Genomic DNA, 21,244 nt, shown 5'->3' on the forward strand with positions numbered 1-21,244 from the left:
TGTAAAGGTAATTGTGGATGTTCGATAAATATTAAAGAGCCTCACTATTTGTGGGAAGCTTCAAGTACATGATTAAGTTGCAGGTGATGGTAAAGGAAACCAGCATGATCTTTAATTATAAAATACTTGTTAAGTTTGATTCCAGTAAAATGCAATTACCTTGAGACTTCTGGTTATATCTCACAAGAGGTTATGTTCTGAAGATGAAAGCTTTTGTGGATGGATGTTAGACTCCATTGTTTGGGACTATCTATACCTGTCTGGGCCCCTGTCTGCAGCAGCTAATCACCATTAACTTGGCAAGCCTTGCAGGAATTCCCAGTTGTATGCCAGCCATTCTGTGGCCCGCCTTGAAGTATGGAAACATCACAGAAGTGGGGATAAGGGCAACAGTGACAGACCAGAACATTAGCTACGATTAAGGAGAAAGGGACTTAAAGGGAATTCAAGATTTCATGGTGGACAAAAGAAAACTCAGTAGGAGGGAGAAAATGGAATTGTCCTTGTACATGTCACCATGATTATAATATAAATATATATATATATATATAAGACTAGCAAGGAAACCTCTGAATTTCAGTTTGGAAAACTATCCATTAGTTTGTATAGCTTCATTTTAAATTGAACATTTTAATCAGTGCCTGTTTTTTTGACCTTGCCTATGGAAGCAATTGATGGGCTAAGGAAATGCTATTTTGAAAGTCTTTTTTTTTTTTTTTTTTGGTTTCAGAGTGGTAGGTTTCCAAAAACCTTTTATTAAGAACATTCTTATGTAGTAATGATAACTAACATTTAAGCAGTGCTTACTACATGCCTTGTACTTGCAAGTATACGTGTATGTGTGTGTGTATTCGGTACACATGGTGAGCCCCTGGAGAAACTGAGACACACTAACTCTGTGTGATTAGTCTCACTAGTGTGACTGTCTCTGGTCACACTGCCTATAATGAGAGGAGTCATTTTCTGTGACCAGGTAGTCTGGATACAGAGTCTGTGCTCTTATCAATGATACTCCCCACCTCCCAGGTTAGTGCCATAGATGCTTCCAATGTATACAGGTTATAAGACACCTATGTCTATGTGATCTGTATATCTTATGCGCTGAAACAATTGAATTTTGCTGGCTTGTTTCTATGTTCATCAGTTTCATTCTGTACAACTGGATTTAGTTTCTTCTCTAATGTCAAAATGGTTCTGTAGAAGAGTCCCATCTCCTTTTTAAGAATGTTCAGTTCAGTTCAGTTCAGTTGTTCGGTCATGTCCGACTCTTTGAGACCCCATGGATGGCAGCACTCCAGGCCTCCCTGTCCATCACCAACTCCTGGAGCTTGCTCAAACTCATGTGCATTGAGCCAGTGATGCCATCCAACCATCTCATCCTCTGTCGTCCCCTTCTCTTCCTGCCTTTAATCTTTCCCAGCATCAGGGTCTTTTCCAATGAGTCAGTTCTTTGAATCAGGTGGCCAAAGTAATGGAGCTTCAGCTTCAGCATCAGTCCTTCCAATGAATATTCAGGATTGATTTCCTTTAGGATTGACTGGTTTGATCTCCTTGCAGTCCAAGGGATTCTCAAGATTCTCCAGCACCTCTGTTCAAAAAAAGTACTTGGCATCTTTTCTTTTGCCTTCAAAATTATTTCTACCTTAAATTAGAATCGGAAGCTTAAATGCAGGGTGACCATCAATCTACTTTTAGGAATCCTCCTTTTTTTTCACCTCATCCTACATTTGCCTTAGTGAATAACGGCAGGCTTCAAAGTCAATGAATCTTAGAAATCCTAAAATATTATCTGGCCTAGCTAGAGTAGCTATTAATCCATACCCACTCTCCCATTATACAAATAAAGAAATAAACGCTTGGGAGGGTACATGGCTTTGTGCAAGATCATACAGCTAGCAGGTGATAAATACAAAATTGGAACCAAATATTTTGCCTCCTTTAAGGGTATTTTAAAAATTATAATTGTTGCCTTTCTCCGTACTGAAAGTCTTAGGCCAGTAGGGGTCAGCCAAGAGCAATTCTCTTTCTAAATGTTTAGCCTTGATTCCAGGGACCACTGAAATCATAAGATAAAAATAGGGTTCCAGGAAGAACAGGGGCTTCCCAGGTGGCTCAGTGGTAAAGAATCCACCTGCCAAGCAGGAGATGCAGGAGACACGGGTTTAGTACCTAGGTAGGGAAGATCCCCTGGGAGAGGAAATGACAGCTCACTCCAGTAATCTTGCCTGGAAAATTCCATGGACAGAAGAGCCTAATGGGCTACAATCCACACAGTTGCCAGAGTTGGATACAACTGAGCAAGCAAGAGATGAGGAAGAACAGGAAAAGTTTAGATTATACTAGGCCATCAAATGCTCACATAAGGAAGAGAACGGTAACAGTTTACAGAGAGCACGATTAAGACCCAAGCTGAATGTATTCTTTGGGGACAGTCCTTTCAGCATATTGTGTGGTTTGGGCTTCCCAAGTGGTAGGTGGTAAAGACTCCGCCTGCCAGCCCAGGTGCTACAGAAGACACGGGTTCTGTCCTTGCATCGGGAAGATCTGCTGGAAAAGGAAATGGCAACTCACTCTAGTACTCTTGCTGGGATAATCCCATGGTCAAAGGAGCCTAACGGTCTACAGTCCATGGGGCTGCAGAATCAGACATGACTGAGCATGTGTACATAGTGTGTTCAGGTCCAGGGCATGAAAGATTCTAGGAAGTAGGTAGGCTATGAGAGCCAGGTGATACAGGGGTCTCATGAATCAGTTCTTAAAGTTGTGCCATAAAGTGCAGTCAAAAGATTTTATTTTGAATACTAAAAGTTTACTTAAAGTAATAGACTCTTTTAAAGATACTTTCAATTCAATTCAGTTCAGTTCAGTCGATCAGTCGTGTCTGACTCTGCAACCCCGTGGACTGCAGCACATCAAGCTTCTCTGTCCATCACCAACTTCTGGAGCTTACTCAAACTCATGTCCACTGAGTCGGTGATGTCAGCTAACCATCTTATCCTCTGTCGTCCCCTTCTCCTCCCGCCTTCAATCTTTCCCAATATCAGGATCTTTTCAAATGAGTCAGGTCTTTGCATCAGGTGGCCAAAGTATTGGAGTTTCAGCTGCAGCATCAGTCCTTCCAATTAATATTCGGGACTGATTTCCCTTAGGATGGGCTGGTTGGATCTCCTTGCTGTCCAAGGGACTCTCAAGAGTCTTCTCCAACACCACAGTTCAAAAGCATCGATTCTTCGGCGCTCTGCTTTCTTTATAGTCCAACTCTCACATCCATACATGACTACTGGAAAAACCACAGCTTTGACTAGACAAACCTTGGCTGGCAAAGTAATATCTCTGCTTTTTAATGAACTGTCTAGATTGTTCATAGCTTTTCTTCCAAGGAGCAAGTGTCTTTTAATTTCATGGCTGCAGTCACCATCTGCAGTGATTTTGGAGCCCCCCAAAATAAAGTCTCTCACTGTTTCCACTGTTTCCCCATCTATTTGCCATGAAGTGATGGGACCAGATGCCATGATATTAGTTTTATGAATGTTGAATTTTAAGCCAACTTTTTCATTCTCCTCTTTTCATTTTCATCAAGAGGCTCTTCATTTCTTCGCTTTCTGCCATAAGGGTGGTGTCATCTGCATATCTGAGGTTACTGATATTTCTCCTGGAAATCTTGATTTCAGCTTGTGCTTCATCCAGTCCAGGATTTCTCATGATGTACTCTGCATATAAGTTAAATAAGCAGGGTGACAATATACAGCCTTGACATACCCGTTTCCCGATTTGGAACCTGTCTATTGATTCATGTCCAGTTCTAACTGTTGCTTCTTGACCTACATACAGATTTCTCAAGAGGCAGGCAGGTGGTCTGGTATTCCCATCTCTTGAAGAATTTTCCACATTTTGTTGTGATCCACACAGTCAAAGGCTTTGGCATAGTCAATAAAGCAAAAGTAGATGTTTTTCTGGATCTCTCTTGCTTTTTTGATGATCCAGCAGAGATTGGCAATTTGATCTCTGGTTCCTCTGCCTTTTCTAAAACCAGCTTGAACATCTGGAAGTTCACAGTTCATGTACTGTTGAAGCCTGGCTTGGAGAATTTTGAGCATTACTTTGCTAACATGTAAGATGAGTGCAATTGTGTAGTAGTTTGAACATTCTTTGGCATTGGAATGAAAACTGATCTATCCCAGTCCCATGGCCGCTGCTGAGTTTTCCAAAGTTGCTGACATATTGAGTGTAGCACTTTCATAGCATCATCTTTTAGGATTTGCAATAGCTCAACTGGAACTCCATCACCTCCACTAGCTTTGTTCATAGTGATGCTTCCTAAGGCCCACTTGACTTCACATTCCAGGATGCCTGGCTCTAGGTGAGTGATCACACCATCGTGGTTATCCGGGTCATGAAGATCTATTTTGTATAGTTCTTCGGTGTATTCTTGTCACCTCTTCTTAATGGCTTCTGTTTCTGTTAGGTCCATACCATTTCTGTCCTTTATTGTGCCCATCTTTGCATAAAAAGTTCCATTGGTATCTCTAACTTTCTTGAAGAGATTTCTAATCTTTCCCATTCTATTGTTTTCCTCTATTTCTTTGCATTGATCACTGAGGAAAGTTTTCTTATCTCTCCTTGCTATTCTTTGGAACTCTGCATTCAGATGGGTATATCTTTCCTTTTCTCCTTTGCCTTTCACTTCTCTTCTTTTCTCAGCTATTTGTAAGCCCTCCTCAGGCAAAACATTTTCCCTTTTTGCATTTCTTTTTCTTGGGGATGGTCTTGATCACTGCCTCCTGTACAATGTCATTAACCTCCATCCATAGTCCTTCAGGCACTCTGATACCTTATTACAGCCATAGACATCATTGACTTAGATGAAACAGGACAAGCCCTTGGACTTTCTACTTGATTTCCTTGTGATGTCTGTTACAGGATTTCCCAGTTGGCGCTAGTAGTGAAGACCTGCCTGCAGGAGACATAAAAAGATGTAGGTTACATCCCTGAGCCGGGAAGATCCCTTGGAGGGAGGAATGGCAACCCACTCCCGTATTCTGGCCTGGAGAATCCCACGGACAGAGGAGCCTGGCAGTCTGCAGTCCATAGGATCACACAGAGTGGACATGACTGAAGCGACTTAGCACACATTCATGCACGAAGTCTGTTATGGTTAAAATCACCACTATGGTTCTACCTTTCTTCTGAAGTCCACCTAACTCATTTGCATAAGTCCCCATCACCAGTTAAGTCCTCTATCAGTTGACTTTGTGTTTTAGCATGTCCTTCTCCGTTTCCTTCTGCCTGTGCTGCCTGACTTCAGCTCAGTAGTCAGCGATCGTCCGCATGAGAAAAGAGATCACTCCTTGACCTTGATTTTATATATATGAGTAGATGAAAACCTCTCCTCAACAAGCCAGTTTATAAAGTATATTCATTTTCTATTAATATATCTAAATATATACATGTATAGAATATAAATATTTTTAGCTGATCAAGTTATGTTTTGTGATTTTTCTAAAACTTATTCCACTGTTTCCTCACCTAGATTAACAAACAATAATTTACATTTAGTACATAATACTTTCAATTTTGACTTTTAGCAAATTTAGCATGGAGCTTAAAACTACATAGATGTAAATTGCTGAGCAATAGCAAAACTACTGTTTATTTACTGATACATTAATGATGATTTACACATTGCAAAGCATACTTTACCTTTTCCCTTTTTATGTTTCTTTCTTTCTTGCGTTTGTCTGTTTTAAATTGCTGGCAGCATCTTTTAGCACTATTAAAGGGCTGAATTCCCAAAGGCTTTCCTCTCTAAATCGTAGCATGGCTAACTGAACTCTGAGGGTTGAGCCTTTCTCTTCTCATTAAAAGCTATAAGGTGACCAAGCACAGGAGTTGAACTGAGGCACCAATTAAAATGTTGATGGTAAATACTTTTCCATGGGAGATGGAAAAGTAGTTTTGTTTGCTTGAGAATGTAAATTGCAATCATGAACTTGAGAAGCATTTTTCCTATCATGTCCCATTCACTGCAGTAGAAGAGAGTATTTTATAAAACACTGACTTTTTTGAAAATACTAGATTTTGATTTCAACTTGTGTTGGTCAGCCTTGGCTCACTTCTCTCTGTGGTGTCTGTGTTCTATTTGGGTAGACTTATTTGTCCAAGAAACATTGGAAGGCATTTCAGAATCACCTAATAAGGCTTTTATTTAGAAAGTGAAACTTGGAAATGGCACAATTGTAGTAAGCCTCAATAGGAGTGTAACCAAAGGAAATCATCAGTTTGAGATAAACTTTCCTGTTACACCAAAGAGTCCAAAAAATGCGTGAAATACACATGGATTTTTCTCCTCTAATTCGTTAAGCCAGTGTTACCAGTTGCCAAGATTTGCATGAGTATTCAAAAAAAATGAAATTTTTCCGGTATCTTGCCCCTTTGTTCTCCTAGTTTTGAGATATAAGTGACACATGTCATTGTGCAAGTTTAGTGTTCAGCTCAGTCGCTCAGTCATATCTGACTCTCTGCAATCCCATGGACTGCAGCATGTTAGGCTTCCCTGTTCATCACCAACTCCCAGAGCTTGCTCAAACTCATGTCCATCGAGTCGGTGATGCCATCCAACCATCTCATCCTCTGCTGTCCCCTTCTCCTCCTGCCTTCAACCTTTCCCAGCATCAGGGCCTTTTCAAATGAGTCAGCTCTTCGCATCAGGTGGCCAAAGTATTGGAGTTTCAGCTGCAGCATCAGTCCTTCCAATTAATATTTGGGACTGATTTCCTTTAGGGTGGACTGGTTGGATCTCCTTGCTGTCCAAGGGACTCTCAAGAGTCTTCTCCAACACCTCAGTTCAAAAACATCAATTCTTTGGTGCTCAGCTTTCTTTATAGTTCAACTCTCACATCCATACATGACTACTGGAAAAACTACAGCTTTGACTAGACAAACCTTGGTTGGCAAAGTAATATCTCTGCTTTTTAATGAACTGTCTAGATTGTTCATAGCTTTTCTTCCAAGGAGCAAGCGTCTTTTAATTTCATAGCAGCAGTCACCATCTGCAGCGATTTTGGAGCCCAAAAAAAATAGTCTCTCACTGTTTCCACTGTTTCCCCGTCTATTTGCCATGAAGTGATGGGACCAGAGGCCATGATCTTAGTTTTCTGAATGTTGAGCTTTAAGCCAACTTTTTCACTTTCCTCTTTTCACTTTCATTAAGAGGCTCTTCAGTTCTTTGCTTTCTGCAGTAAGTGTGGTGTCATCTGCATATCTGAGGTTATTGATATTTCTCCTGGAAATCTTGATTTCAGCTTGTGCTTCATCCAGTCCAGGATTTCTCATGATGTACTCTGCATATAAGTTAAAAAAGCAGGCTGGCAATATACAGCCTTGACATACTCCTTTCCTGATTTGGAAACTGTCTGTTGTTTCATGTCCATTTCTAACTGTTGCTTCTTGACCTACATACAGATTTCTCAGGAGGCAGGTCAGGTGGTCTGGTATTCCCACCTCTTTGAGAGTGTACAATGTGATGATTTCATACATATATTTATTGCAAAATTATTACTACAATAAAGTTATTTAGCATATCACATTATTGTAATTACATAATAATTATTATTTACATAATTATATAATTACTATTTTGTTGTTATGGTGAGAATGTTTAAGATCTACTCTGTTAGCACCTTTCAATTATACAATACAGTTTTATTCACTGTATCCATCAGGCTAGGCATTAGATCCCCAGAACTTATTTATCTTATAACTAAAAGTCTGCACCTTTGAGCAACATCTCCTGCATGTCTGTAACTCCCCAGCTCCTGCAGTTACCATTTCAGTCTGTTTCTATGAGCTTGGCTTTTTTAGATTCCATATATAAGTGAGATCATTCAGTATTTGTCTTTCTCTGAGTTATTTCACAGATCTTGCCCCTTGATTGGTACCCAGAATCATCTCTCCAAAATTATTACCTAGAAAACAGTGTAAAACCAACACTGACGTCCATTCAGTAAACTAATTCCTTGTGGCTATGGGCTTCCCTAGTGGCTCAGACAGTAAAGAATCTGCCTGCAAAGCAGAAGAATAGAGGATTCTATCCCTGGGTCAGGTAGATCCCCTGGAGAAGGGAATGGCTACCCACTCTAGTATTCTTGCCTGGAGAATTTCATGGACAGAGGAGCCTGATGGGCTACAGTCCACGGGTTAGCAATGAGTTGGACACACACAAAGTAGCAACTTCCACTGCTTTCACTATGGGAGAATTAAAAAGAGAATGTCACTGTCTTCCTGTGACTGCTAATCCTCCCAAAGAATTCTATAATAATTTTTAATGAATATACTATTCTTCCGAGAAAGGAATTAAGACCACCAAAGTTTATTCATCAGGGATGGTAAATCAAGCAGCTGTTTGTATCCTCTTCTGGGGCCTGGAGGAAACTCTTGGTGCTAAACATTTCTCAGAATCAGGTCAGGAAAGTGGCAAGAACAGTCAACGTACCAGTGATTTATAAGGATATTACACTCCCTAGGGAAAGTCCCTGAAATAAATCATGCCTCAGTTAACTGTGCAAAGCGAATTTTTACAACAGCAATAGCAGAAGAGAGTAAAATTTCTCTAGTAAGTCTGGAAATAAGTAAGGGAACGTCATGGCCTTTTTAGAATCAAATACTCCATTGAAACTCTAGAAGTGAATGAAGTTTTATTCTATCAAGCTGTGGAAAATGAGCCAGATGTTCTGGTGGGCAAACAGCTTGACTCCTTCCCTCTACCCTAGAGACTCAAGTCTCAGACCTTGGTAGCACAGAATCCCAAAGAACCTGCATATCTCCTCAGGGTTCCTAGGTGGAAGTAAGAATGTATTACTAGCTTCTGTCTTGCCTTGTGAAAATTAACCAGCATCTTAAGAACTTCAGCTCATTCCTTCCAAAAGACCTATATGGTAAAGTTTCATGCAGTCTCAGGCATTTAAAATGTTACCACGCCATATAAATCAACTATACTTCCATTAAAAAAAAATAATAAAAGATCATTGTCAAGGTGGGGGCAGTGAAATAGGATCCAAAAGGTCTACTCTTTCTTGAGCTGTAAACAAGCATTTTCTATGCGCTCCACTCCTACATCAGCTGATTAATAAAACTAAGACCAGTTTCAGAATAGAGATGGGAAGAGATCATTTACTAAGGAAACCAGATTTGTTTTGTTTTTTTATCTCTTATCCCTGGAACTGAAGATCAAAGGAAGGCTATTAACAAGTGAGGTTTGCCAGCAATAAATTGATTGCCTTTACAGCCTCACCAGAATGACAGGAAATAGCTCCATGGGCTTGAGAGGGAAAAGTTTGCAGACCTCAGCCCAAAATGCAAAGGAGCAAAAGGCATTAACAATAAAACATGAACCCACATGCTCCTCTTCAAATATTCCACTCTCCCTACAACTGTATCTGTATCAGTCTATTCAAAGGCTCCTGTCTGTGTAACTCTCAGTGAAATTCTCTCTTAATGAAGTGATGCCCCTGAGAGCCAAACATTATTTGATATTGAATTCATGACTACCGTTAGGCATTAGAACACAGGGCATCCCTCTGATGGATTATTTGATTGTATATTTTATGCCACTCTTTCTCTAGAGCTTTAGAAACTCAAAGACACCTGCGATACACTTTATGCATGTGTAGATTGTTATTTTACATCTTAAAAATAGCATTGTTATTTTATTTCTTAAAGCCTGTACTCATGAAGCGAAATAAAAAATTCTCACCCATATCAATCAGTTGAAAAAAATCAGATTCCTTGGATTTGTAGTGACAATATAAATATTCTATCGTCTATTCAGTGTCTATTTATATCTCCTCTTGAACTTCCCAGCATGGATGAAATATTGCATTCTGTCAGAAGAAGTAACACCCAAAATAAGATTACATTTTAAGTAGAATGGGAAAAGTTTATGACTAGTTTGCTTAAGTTGTTAAGCTATGATATTAATATGACCAGGATTTCAGGTTCAAAGTATGAACCTGTTAGCCATCTGGGTTAATTTATCTCCTACTTATTCTCTAAAATCAGTTTCCAGATGGCTTTTGTTATGTGTACAAAAGAGAACTCGGCCAAGAGGGTAAATGGACCAATGGAAATTGTCACTGATATTAGAAAAATGGCTCAGAGCCCATGCCCTACTAATGGCAGGTAACGAATTCCAGTGCCACTTAAAAATGTGAGCAAATTATTAAATTGAAGAGAACCCTACAAAGGTTATAAATTGGCAGACTGCCTGCCAAATACTCCCAACAATATTATTTTGTTTTGCCCCTATAGTGTTTTTAAAACACTTGAGTCAGTTACCAACGTTCAAAAATTGGAAGATATCACACAGAATCCTGGGTTGCTTCTGTGTCTACAGCCCTACGCAGCAACTTCAGCTGGATCTGAGCAGCAGCTGCTGCTTTGGATAGAGTGTGTGCTTACTGGTTCACTCCAGTCCCCACCACGCCCCACTCTCGTGCTTATCTCGCTTCTACTATATGTTACCTCCCCAAGCCTGGGCGGTGCTGGTACTTGAGCTTGTGATCTCCTGCGTGTCTCCTGCATGCGTGAGTGCTAAGTTGCTTCAGTCGCGTGCAATTCTGTGAGACCCTATGGACTGCAGCCCACCAGGCTCCTTGTCCATGGGATTCTCCAGGCAAGCATACTGGAGTGGGTTGCCATGTCTTCCTCCAAGGGATCTTCCTGACCCAGGGATCAAACCTTCTCTCTTGTGTCTCCTGCATTGGCAGGCAGGTTCTTTACCAATAGCACCACCTGGGAAGCCCATGATCTCCTGAGGTTCTTATATACACAATATGAAGAGTTGTAGGATCTGAGTCTGGAGGAGGATGTGGCAACCCACTCAGGTATTCTTGCCTGGAGAATCCCCATGGAAGGGGAACCTGGCAGGCTAGAGTCCTTGGGGTTGCAGAGTTGGACAAGACTGAGCAACAAAGCAGAGGATCTGAGTAGCTTATTTTTTGGGGGGGAAAGATCCATTCATTTAGTTGATGTCAATATTTGCTTTGAAATTATAGAAAAGTGAGAGCTGCTGTATCTTCAAGGAAAGACTCAAGAACTTGAACTACTGTGGCTCTCTTGCTCATATCTCTGCCTGGGATTGTTTGTCCCAAGGTTTGTCTGTGCTTGCATTAGCAGCTGTGTGTCGCACAGACTGGGCCCTATTCTGTGCAAATGAATGGTGGAGAATGTATCTCTAGCTCCTTCTACCCATCCTCTTTCCCTAAAAATCTACAAGGCTTACCACTTTCATATCAGACACAAACCTACTTTCCAACCCGTAGATGTTCATCTAGGGCTCAGGCCAGTGTTTCTGTATAGAAATTTGCTGTGGCCTCAGTAGATGGCTAATAAAGCAGTTTATGGACTAAAGATCCAGCTTGCACCATGCAGACAATTTCCAAAACTGCACATGTCCCAACAAACTTCCCTGAACATCCTGACAGTCTCTGTGGACCTATTGATCTGTTTTCTGTACATAGTCCTGGAATTGTTTATATTTCCAAACCAAATGCTAATTATTTGATTTACTAATTCTGCCGATAATCATTTATCTGCCAAAAAAATTGTTTTTTCTAGTCAAGCAGACCTCCAAATTGTACCCTTAGGTTGATGATCTGTCAGTTACAGAAGACAAGCAATTCAAACCACAAACCAGCTTTATCCTTCCTGAGGCATAGCATCTAAGGAGCAAATACTGTTTAGCTCTAAACCTGTCTGCTTTTTGAGCCAATGTTGGCTGGGTTGAAATATGCTATGTGTCAGTTCTGGTGGGCAAGTCTACAAGTTAAAGATGTCTCTTTCTTCTGTAAGGCAGAATTCAGCATTTGCTCAGCTGGGAAACAAACTCATTAAGAAATAGGCTGAGAACTTTGATGGCATTGCTTAAGTTTATGCAAAGGTTGTCTCTGTGTAGAGCAGGAACAAATTGAACCTTATCTGCCAGGAATCTTATGATGGTGAGGAAACCTTGCAGGGGACTTAGCTTGTGCTGTCCCACTGTGTGCCAGTCTTTATTTATTTATTTTCAATTGGAAGATAATTGCTTCACAGTATTGTGTTGGTTTCTGCCATACATCAACATGAATCAGCCATGTGTACAAACATGTCCCCTCCCTTCTAAACCTCCCTCCCACCTTACACCCCATCCCATCTCTCTAGGTTGTCACAGAGCCCCAGTTTGAGTTCCCTGAATCATATAGCAAATTCCCACTGTGTGTGCCAGTCTTGATGATCATAAACTTCCTCTGCAACCTTGAGACTACAGCTGGACAGGCTGAGAGTTAAAAGCCACTGATATCACTAAATGAGCTATTACTGGTAGACTCAGCATAGTGAATCATATAGAAGTCTATTCCCATCTTCTGTGTAGTCTTACTATTTATATGAGCTTTGCCTTATTTTTTTTTTAAAAATTACTGCTCTGTCATTTCAGCAGCCCTGCAGACAGTATGATGGAGTGGTGGAGAGTTTCTTTGGAGCCAGTCTGTCTGGGGTTGTACTGGCTGCGTGATCTTAGGCAAGATATTTCTCTTCTCTATGCCTCAGTTTCCTCATGCAAAATGGGTATTAGGAAAATGTAACCACTGATAAGGTTGCTGTGAGGATAAATGAGATGATAATGAAACAGTGACTAACTCAGTACAATGACTGGCATGTAAGTAAACACTCACTTAAATGTTGATTTCTTATTATTTCTCCGGGAAGCACAGTGAGCTAGGCTCTAAAGAGAGCTGTCTGGGACTTTCATGGTGCCATTCAACGCATTGGAAAGGTTTTCTATTGATTCAAGAGTCTACTGTTCTTCATGGCAGCTCAGTATCACAGAGGACAGCATTAAGAACCACTCAGCTAGACATTACTTTATTCCATTTGAAGTCATTGTTTATTGATAATGCAGACACATGCTCTGCAACAGTTTCAATTTACTCTTCAGTGACTATTGTCACAGACCTTCAGACTAATGGAGCTTTAAACAAAAGGGAAGCAGAAGTGGAAGGAGCCTGGGGGCTGCCTTCAAAGTGAGATCGCTAGTTAAATGGCAAAAGCTTCTGGCACTGGAACTGGCTATCAGTAGATGTGAAGCTGGGTTGTTGCATATGAAACAACCATACATAAAGTGTTTCATGTTGAATGCATGTATATGTATGGCTGAGTCCCTTCACTCTTCACCTGAAACTACCACAAAATTGTTACTCAGCTATACCCCAATAAGAATAAAAAGTTTTTTTAAAAAGTGCTTCATGGTGAAAATGACAATACTCCCAGGGCTCTGGTGGACTAGGGTGTCATGCCCCTTTCAATCTCAGCACTAATGTGGTGGTCCAACCAGAGACCCTTGGGGTAATAATGGAAGAGTCACACAATCTATTTATGCACAACATGTTGCTTGAAGACTGAATAAATATTATCTCATACAGATATGGGATTAGCCAAAAAAATTCATTCAGGTTTTTCCATAAGGTCTTGTGGAAAACTTGAGCAGACTTTGTGGCCAACCCAATACATTTAGATACTTTATTTAGAACATTATAACTGGGATTACTCCCAATCAACAGATTCTGAAAGTACAGCTTAAGATGATCTGAAAACCTGCCTGACATTTGCGTGTGTGTATATGTGTGTGTTCAGTCGTATCCAAATCAGGTGAACCAGTAGCCCATCAGGTTCCTCTGTCCATGGAATTTTCCAGGCAAGAATTCTAGAGTGGGTTGCTATTTCCTACTCCAATGTCTTTTTATTTTGGAAACCACTCTCCCTAGCCTAATTTCAAAAAATATCGGAGACCAAAAGAGTAATATATGAAAAACAACAGTGAATGGAATTCTCCAAAGGCTGAACAATCACATTTTATATAGAGCTTGAAGGCAGAAGGAAAAGGGGATTACAGAGGATGAGATGGTTGCATGGCATCGTCGCCTCAATGAACTTGAGTTTGAGCAAGCTCTGGGAAATGTGAAGGACAGAGAAGCCTGGCTTGCTGCAGTCCATGGGGTTGCAAAAAGTCAGACATGACTGAGTGAGTGAACGACAACAACATAAAGAATAGAAGCAAGTATCTGCTCTTGGATTTTTCTTAAGCAAAACTATAAATTATTGGGGAGTTATGAAATTGAATATATCTTGCCATTCAGTAATCTTGGTAAGCCTCTTCCTTTCTCTGAATTTTCTCTTAGATGGAGTGCAGCTGACAGCTATAGACAACTCTTTGCTTGTCCTAACCGCTAGACTATGAAGAATCACCTCATGGGTACTATCCTGTCAGTCACTTCTTCTGCCCCAATCCTGTTAGAAGTTATTCACATTTGGCTTTCAACTAATATTTTAGGTTTCTGCATATTATCACTCTATGTAAGTTTGCGAGAATTTGACTCTTTTAAAATATCTACACCTCACTCTTTTTTAAAAAATTATTTTAGAACAATTTTCAGTTCAGTTCAGTTCAGTCATTCAGTTGTGTCTGACTCTTTGTGACCCCATGAATCGCAGCACACCAGGCCTCCCTGTCCATCACCAACTCCCGGAGTTTACTCAAACTCATGTCCATCGAGTCGGTGATGCCATCCGGCCATCTCATCCTCTGTCATCCCCTTCTCCTCCTGCCCCCAATCCCTCCCAGCATCAGGGTCCTTTCCAATGAGTCAGCTCTTCACATGAGTTGGCCAAAGTATTGGAGTTTCAGCTTCAGCATCAGTCCTTCCAATGAACACCCAGGACTGATCTCCTTTAGGATGGACTGGTTGGATCTCCTTGCAGTCCAAGGGACTCTCAAGAGTCTTCTCCAACACCACAGGTCAAAAGCATCAATTTTTCGGTGCTCAGCTTTCTTCACAGTCCAACTCTCACATCTATACATGACCACTGGAAAAACCATAGCCTTGACTAGACAGACCTTTGTTGGCAAAGTAATGTCTCGGCTTTTTAATATGCTATCTAGGTTGGTCATAACTTTCCTTGCAAGGAGTAAGAGTCTTTTAATTTCATGGCTGCAGTCACCATCTGCAGTGATTTTGGAGCCCCCAAAAATAAAGCCTGACACTGTTTCCACTGTTTCCCTATCTATTTCCCATGAAGTGATGGGACCAGATGCCATGATCTTAGTTTTCTGAATGTTGAGCTTTAAGCCAACTTTTTCATTCTCCTCTTTCATTTTTAGTTCCTCTTCAGTTTCTGCCATAAGGGTGGTAGGTTTATAGTAAAATTGAAGGGAAGGTACAGAGATTTCCAAATGCCCTCTTCCCTACACACATGCATAGCCTCCCTCATTACCAGCATCACTCACCAGAATGGTACATACTTTACCAAGGATGAACCCACAGTGACACATCATAATCACTCAAAGTGCATAGTTTACCCTAGGGTTCACACTTGGTGTTGGTTTGAATAAATGTATAATGACATGTATCCATCACTATAATATCATATAGAGTATTTTCACTGCCTCCAAAATTCTCATCCCTCCTCACCCCTTACAGACACAGCACTCTTTCCCACGGAGGATATTAGCACCAAAGATATCCATAATTTATCAAAGTGTCAATGATCCACAGATCCCAATGGCATATGAAATTCTAGAACTAATAAAGTAACTTATATTGTAAAGAAAGGTATTTATTTAACTTATTTTTATTTGTATTATTGACTCTGGAAAAATAGAATTGTATGTGTATGTGTGTGTGCATGTTTTACATGTGCATTTTCATAAAATTTTATTTTAGGAATACTTATTTCTGCCTCTGTGTTATACCACTCCACATGGACAAAACTGAAATCTATCTGCATCTGGCAAATGTTTTTTATTTATGTTTTGCCATGTACTTTAAGTTTGAAGTAGAGATTGTGACAGAAACCCTAATAATATGTACTAACATCACTCAGGAGATTGGTCAAATTAAATGCAATTTTTAACTTTGGTTTAATCATAGACTTAACAACATATCCCTCTCTTACCTATGTTAGTGAAGAAGCATTGTCCTGTTTCTTTATCCTCTGCTCTATATCAAAAGTCTTGTCTGACATCGACTCCTAACCGATGTGTCTGTTGTCTTAATACCAACATTAGCTGGTAATACCTTGAAGAGCAGATTGTTTAACTTTGGGTTTTACTTTCCCCATCAATAAAATTAACCACAGCATCATCTAAGCTATCAGTGGTATAATAAAAGATAGGAATACTTATAAATTAATAAAGATAAAATTATTGAAGGAGGTTTTCGCCTCGGTTGACTCACAGTACTCTGAATGGACAGTTTCAGGATTTGGGTTTGCACTGGTCAGAGCTTTAATGTCCAAGTCAGATAAAACTCATATCAGCTCTCCTGACCACTTCCCAGTGGAAGAGACGAAATTCTATATTAAAAGTTACTATTACATGAGAACATCTGTCGCTTCTGAAAATGAAATAATTTGATTGGTTTTTATTTTTGGACTAATTCAAGTATTGCCAGACTGCTTGGATAAACTTGAAATGAGCCACTTACCTATTTTATGTGTTATGTTGTTTTCTGTGTTTTTCAATCGTATATGATTTAACTCCATCGTAATGGATCTCCAAGTATGTCAGTTAGCCTTACTGCCTAACAAACTACCCCAACAACTTTGTTATTGTTTAGTCACTCAGTCGTGTCTGAATCTTTTGCAACCCCATGGACAGTAGCCTTCCAGGAGCCTCTGTCCTTGGGATTTCCCAGAGAAGAATACTGGAGTCGGTGGCCATTTCCTTTCCCAGGGGATCTTCCTAACCCAGGGATCAAACCCTTGTCTCTTGCATTGGCAGGTGGGTTGTTTACCACTGAGTCACCAGGAAAGCCCCAAAACTTAGGAGCTTTCAAAAACAAATATGTGTTATTAATTGTGATTCTGTGGATCACCTGGGCAGTTCTTTTGTCTGAGCCGGTTTAGCTGATCTTCAAAGTCAGCTGACAATTCAGCTGAGAAAGGATGGTCCTGGATGGCCTTACCTGTCTGGTGTTTGGAAAGTTGGATGGTCAAGGGGACCTCAGCTTGCCTGACATCCTCCAGCAGGCTAGCCTACTAATCAGCAACAGAGGGCAAGACCCAGCACATCTGTCAAATTTGCTCTTATCCCATTGGCCAAAGCAAGTCACATGACCAAGGCTAGAGTCAGTGTGGAAGACACTCCCCAAAAGTGTGTATATACAGATATGAAACTTTGGTTGCCATTACTGCTAGCATTAGAAACCTGTTCAATCACTGGGTCTTGTTTTTTGAAAAGCTATTCTAATATAAATCCATATAAATTGTCACAAGATTCTGATCATTTTTCACTTTTCACACGGGGCTCCTGAGCTATAGGATTCTATGTTGCTTGTAGGGATTTTATTTATAATAAGGTTTCTTTGGATTTAGAAGACAACTTTCAAAATATCTAATGAAAGCAGGAGGATACAGTGGCAAAAATACGGCACTAGGCCTAAGCAGGCATGCTTTCTCACCAGCATGATGTGGGGTGAGTGAGATAATTAGGACAAGTCCCTCCCTTTCAGTGAGAATCAATTTGTTCACCTGGAAAATCAGGGACTGCGGTGAAGCCTCCGCCTGACTTTGCTATTCTACAATGCTAAAAGATCCAGATATGTGCAACAGTACAAAATTGATTCAGGGCCTCAATAAACATATGGATATACTGCTCTATAAGGAAAATATTGACCTTAGCAAACTCAGGTTAATAAATTTTGATATTTGCCTCAAAAGAAATCAATACCCACTTTTTATCTTCACATAAAGTAATACTTCTATGAGCCAAAGCTAGTGATGGAAGTGAATTTACCTCTAATCCTAATAAATGCATTATATATAATGTAATATTATTATAGATCATCATTCATTATAGCTGGACATTCTTTGATTTAGAACAAGGGTATTATACTCCCAATTCATCATTCAGTTAACTTTTCTTTTGAAGGAAAGATTAAAAAAACATTTCTCATTCTTTTGGGACCATTAGTACATGAAATAGTATATTCATTACATAAGAACACTCAGAGCTTTTAAGCTATCAATGGAATCTTGTTTAGTCAGCTAAAGTACATGTATTACCTTGTTGTATGGGTACAAAGTGATTCAAAGCAAGATACCTTTTAATCCTCTGAGGAAAACAGTTGCATATTTCTCTGGCCTGCTTTCACTGTTAACGTTTCTTATTTCTTCTTGTTTTCCTTTGGATTTGGCACTGACCATTAGATGAGATTTTTTTTTTTCTAAACAAGGAACTCAGAAAGAAACGAAGGCTCTATGTGCCTGCTTGGCAAAGAATTATTCTAACTATAATTTTTCTCTAAAATGAAACACAATATTAACATTCACAGGGTAGCACGGGTAGGACTCATTGAACATTCCATTATAGAGATCTTAAAAACATCCCTTTAGACAATTGCTAATATTTGAGGTCAGAATATTCCTTGGAATCATTTGTCCTCAGACTCAGTATAAGGAATTAGTAATTTTGTAAAACAGACAGGAAGGGCAAAAAGTGAAATTAAGGAAGTGGGGGACTTTAGTAGTAGATGAATGAATTGGCGATCCTAATCTTAACTGGGTTTTTTGTGTCTCTTTACTATTTCTTCCATTACTGGAACATAACTGCACAGGTCCCCTTTTTCAACATGACTTATATTTTTCTTCAAGAAAGAGTCCCCACAGCTCAGTAATAAAGCCCAGACAAGGACTGGATTCAAAGCCTCATTTTGTTACCTACATATTCTAGGACTTTGGACAAGTCACTTTGAGAGCTTCAGACTTCTTCATTCTTTAAATGGTGTCAAGATCTATCACACAGGACATTAGTTCGAATCAAAAACCATTTGTTGTATGGACTGCATCTAGCAAAATGCCTAGTACTCAGTAAATATTAGTTTTCTTTTCCATGCTTTCCTTCTGTATCTCCATGTCCATTAAACCAAAGTTTAAAGGAAAGAAAGAAACCATAGGACAGGGGCATCAGAGGGGCTTCTCACGTGCCTTCCTATCTATCCCATCTCTCATCTCTCAAAGATCTGCTGGGGGTGGGAGGGGCTCTCTACAAGCAACACGTCTTCCTCAGAGAAGTCTTTTCTAACCGGAGGCCAGGGTGGGTCTCCTACTATGCACTCCCTGTTCTTCTCTGCAGTTTGCATACTTGCTACTCATTCATTCATTACAATGATTGACTTTGTGTTATTGCTAAGAACATAGACTTCAGGGTCAGACTGCCTAGATTCAAATTCCACCTCCTCCACTTATTATCTATGTGACTTTGGGCAAGCTACTTACTCTCTCTGTGCCTCAGTTTCCTCATCTGTAACATGAATATTACCTCCCTCAGTGGGCTGTGGGTGGGGGGGTAAGAAAGGCTCATCAGTTCTGAGCAATGATGAAAAGGTTTTACTACTGACCTTTATAGCTATGAAGCTTTCTATACTTGATCTGAGCTCAGAATTTAAATTTTTTAAGAAACAAATATGCTTGTTGATAGAATGATTACTTTTGGGTCAATCACAAGTCCTTCTAAACTGGAATAAAAAATATTTTATCAGTTATATATAACAGTATTTGCTTCTAGTCTAATAACTGTGACACTTGAACCTCAGCTAGATCTTAGCTCAAGTCCTGATTCTACCACTTACATGTTATGTGACTCTGGGAAATTTTCTTAGCCTCCATAATCTCACCTGTAAATGCTAGTCATGCAGATTTGCACACAGTAAGCTCAGTCCACGGTTTGCTGTCTTGTGAGTGAGACCTCTGGCCCATCCATCTCTGTATTCTGTCCCTCACTAGACACCAAAGGGTATTTTGGAGAGTACAGTATTGCTCTTCAGGAGTTAATTGTGATTTCACTTAGAACACTTCCTATTCTGCATGATTTGGGTATTTTAAAAGAAATCCCAGAGCCAGCTGAATGGCAGTGAAAGAAGGGAACAATGATGGCAACTTCCACCAAACACTAGGAAACCCTGAAATTTCTAGCTGTATTCAGCTCTTGTAAAATGAACTTTAATGTAGGCTGGACTTCTAAAATTCAACTATCCCAGTAAGGCCTTTAAAAAAATATTCCAATCTTCAGTTGGGACCATGATTCTCTAGGCATGTGAATGAATGGCTTTCCATTATATGTCAATGTCTATTGAACAGGCAAAACATCATGCTCTTCTCATTAATTCTCTTTTTAAGATAAGACCCTTTGCTTTAAAAGATGTTTTGGGAGGACACAAACCTTGCACACATTCTAGGTACAAAAAAAGGGAAACTTTAGATTTATGGCAAAAACATAAAACCACGCTATAAGCATTCTAAATTCAATGTGGATGGCGGATACTATACTAAGTGGACTTAGATCATGAGGTCCTGATGACTAGTCTGATTATTCATCTTACTTTCCAAAAGTTAAGTTATGGTTGAGCTAAAAGAACAAAAGGATAGAGAGAGATGTTCTTAGGGAATTTTAAATTGTTTTTCACATAAAACATGTTTTTCTCAAAGCCGGATTTACCTAAATTCACTGACAGCTGGAAGTCAAATGTATTCACATTAAATTGTCTACATCACAAGATTCCAGTAGATAAAGTACATTTCATTTATTAATGTAGAAGAGACCCTAACTCCTATTTTTAACCAAATATGTTTCTCATCATTTCTAATGCTTAGAGAGGGGTATGAGAGAGAGAGAAAGAGAGAGATGATGGTCGGTTTTTTTTCATTTGACAGTGTATCATTTTTTTGGTTTGCTTTCTGTTTGGTTTTGCAAAATAGGAAGAGGATGACTATCTACAATGGCCCAGATTTTGATAGTTCAGGAAGTGACCATAACCATCTACATTCACTTTCTCTGGAGAATTCCATCTCCTGCTTCAGTGTTCATACATTCCTGGAAAATAAAAAGAAATACAAAACTTTAGGAATAATAAGACAAGGGTTCCTTTTATTGCTGGAGAGAGCATAGTACCTAGAGTAGAAAAATTTATTCAAAATTCTCAAGTCCCATCCCAGAGCTACTGAACCAGAATCTGTATTTTAAAAAGTTCTTTATGTGAACATTAAAGCTTAAGAAGCAGTGTCCTAGGAGGTCGCTCACACTATGGCCACCTCCAACCCCCGGGTCTTTGGAGAATCCCTGTGACATTACAGTAGAATTTGTAGAACTGGAGAGTAAGAAACAGCCAAGGGTGTCGAGAAAACATTCATAGTTCACTACTCATTGGACAAACTCTCT

At 39.7% G+C, this 21,244-nt stretch overlaps 1 non-coding gene across 1 annotated transcript; it reads left to right on the top strand.

Moving 5' to 3' along the window:
- The first annotated feature begins 19,397 nt into the window (after positions 1–19,397).
- On the top strand, positions 19,398–19,467 carry LOC122686362. The gene has a single exon (XR_006338731.1). It is a non-coding gene; the product is annotated as a small nucleolar RNA U2-30 (small nucleolar RNA).
- The last annotated feature ends 1,777 nt before the right edge of the window (positions 19,468–21,244 follow it).

Source organism: Cervus elaphus, chromosome 29, assembly GCF_910594005.1.
Source record: "Cervus elaphus chromosome 29, mCerEla1.1, whole genome shotgun sequence".
Lineage (NCBI taxonomy): Eukaryota > Metazoa > Chordata > Mammalia > Artiodactyla > Cervidae > Cervus > Cervus elaphus.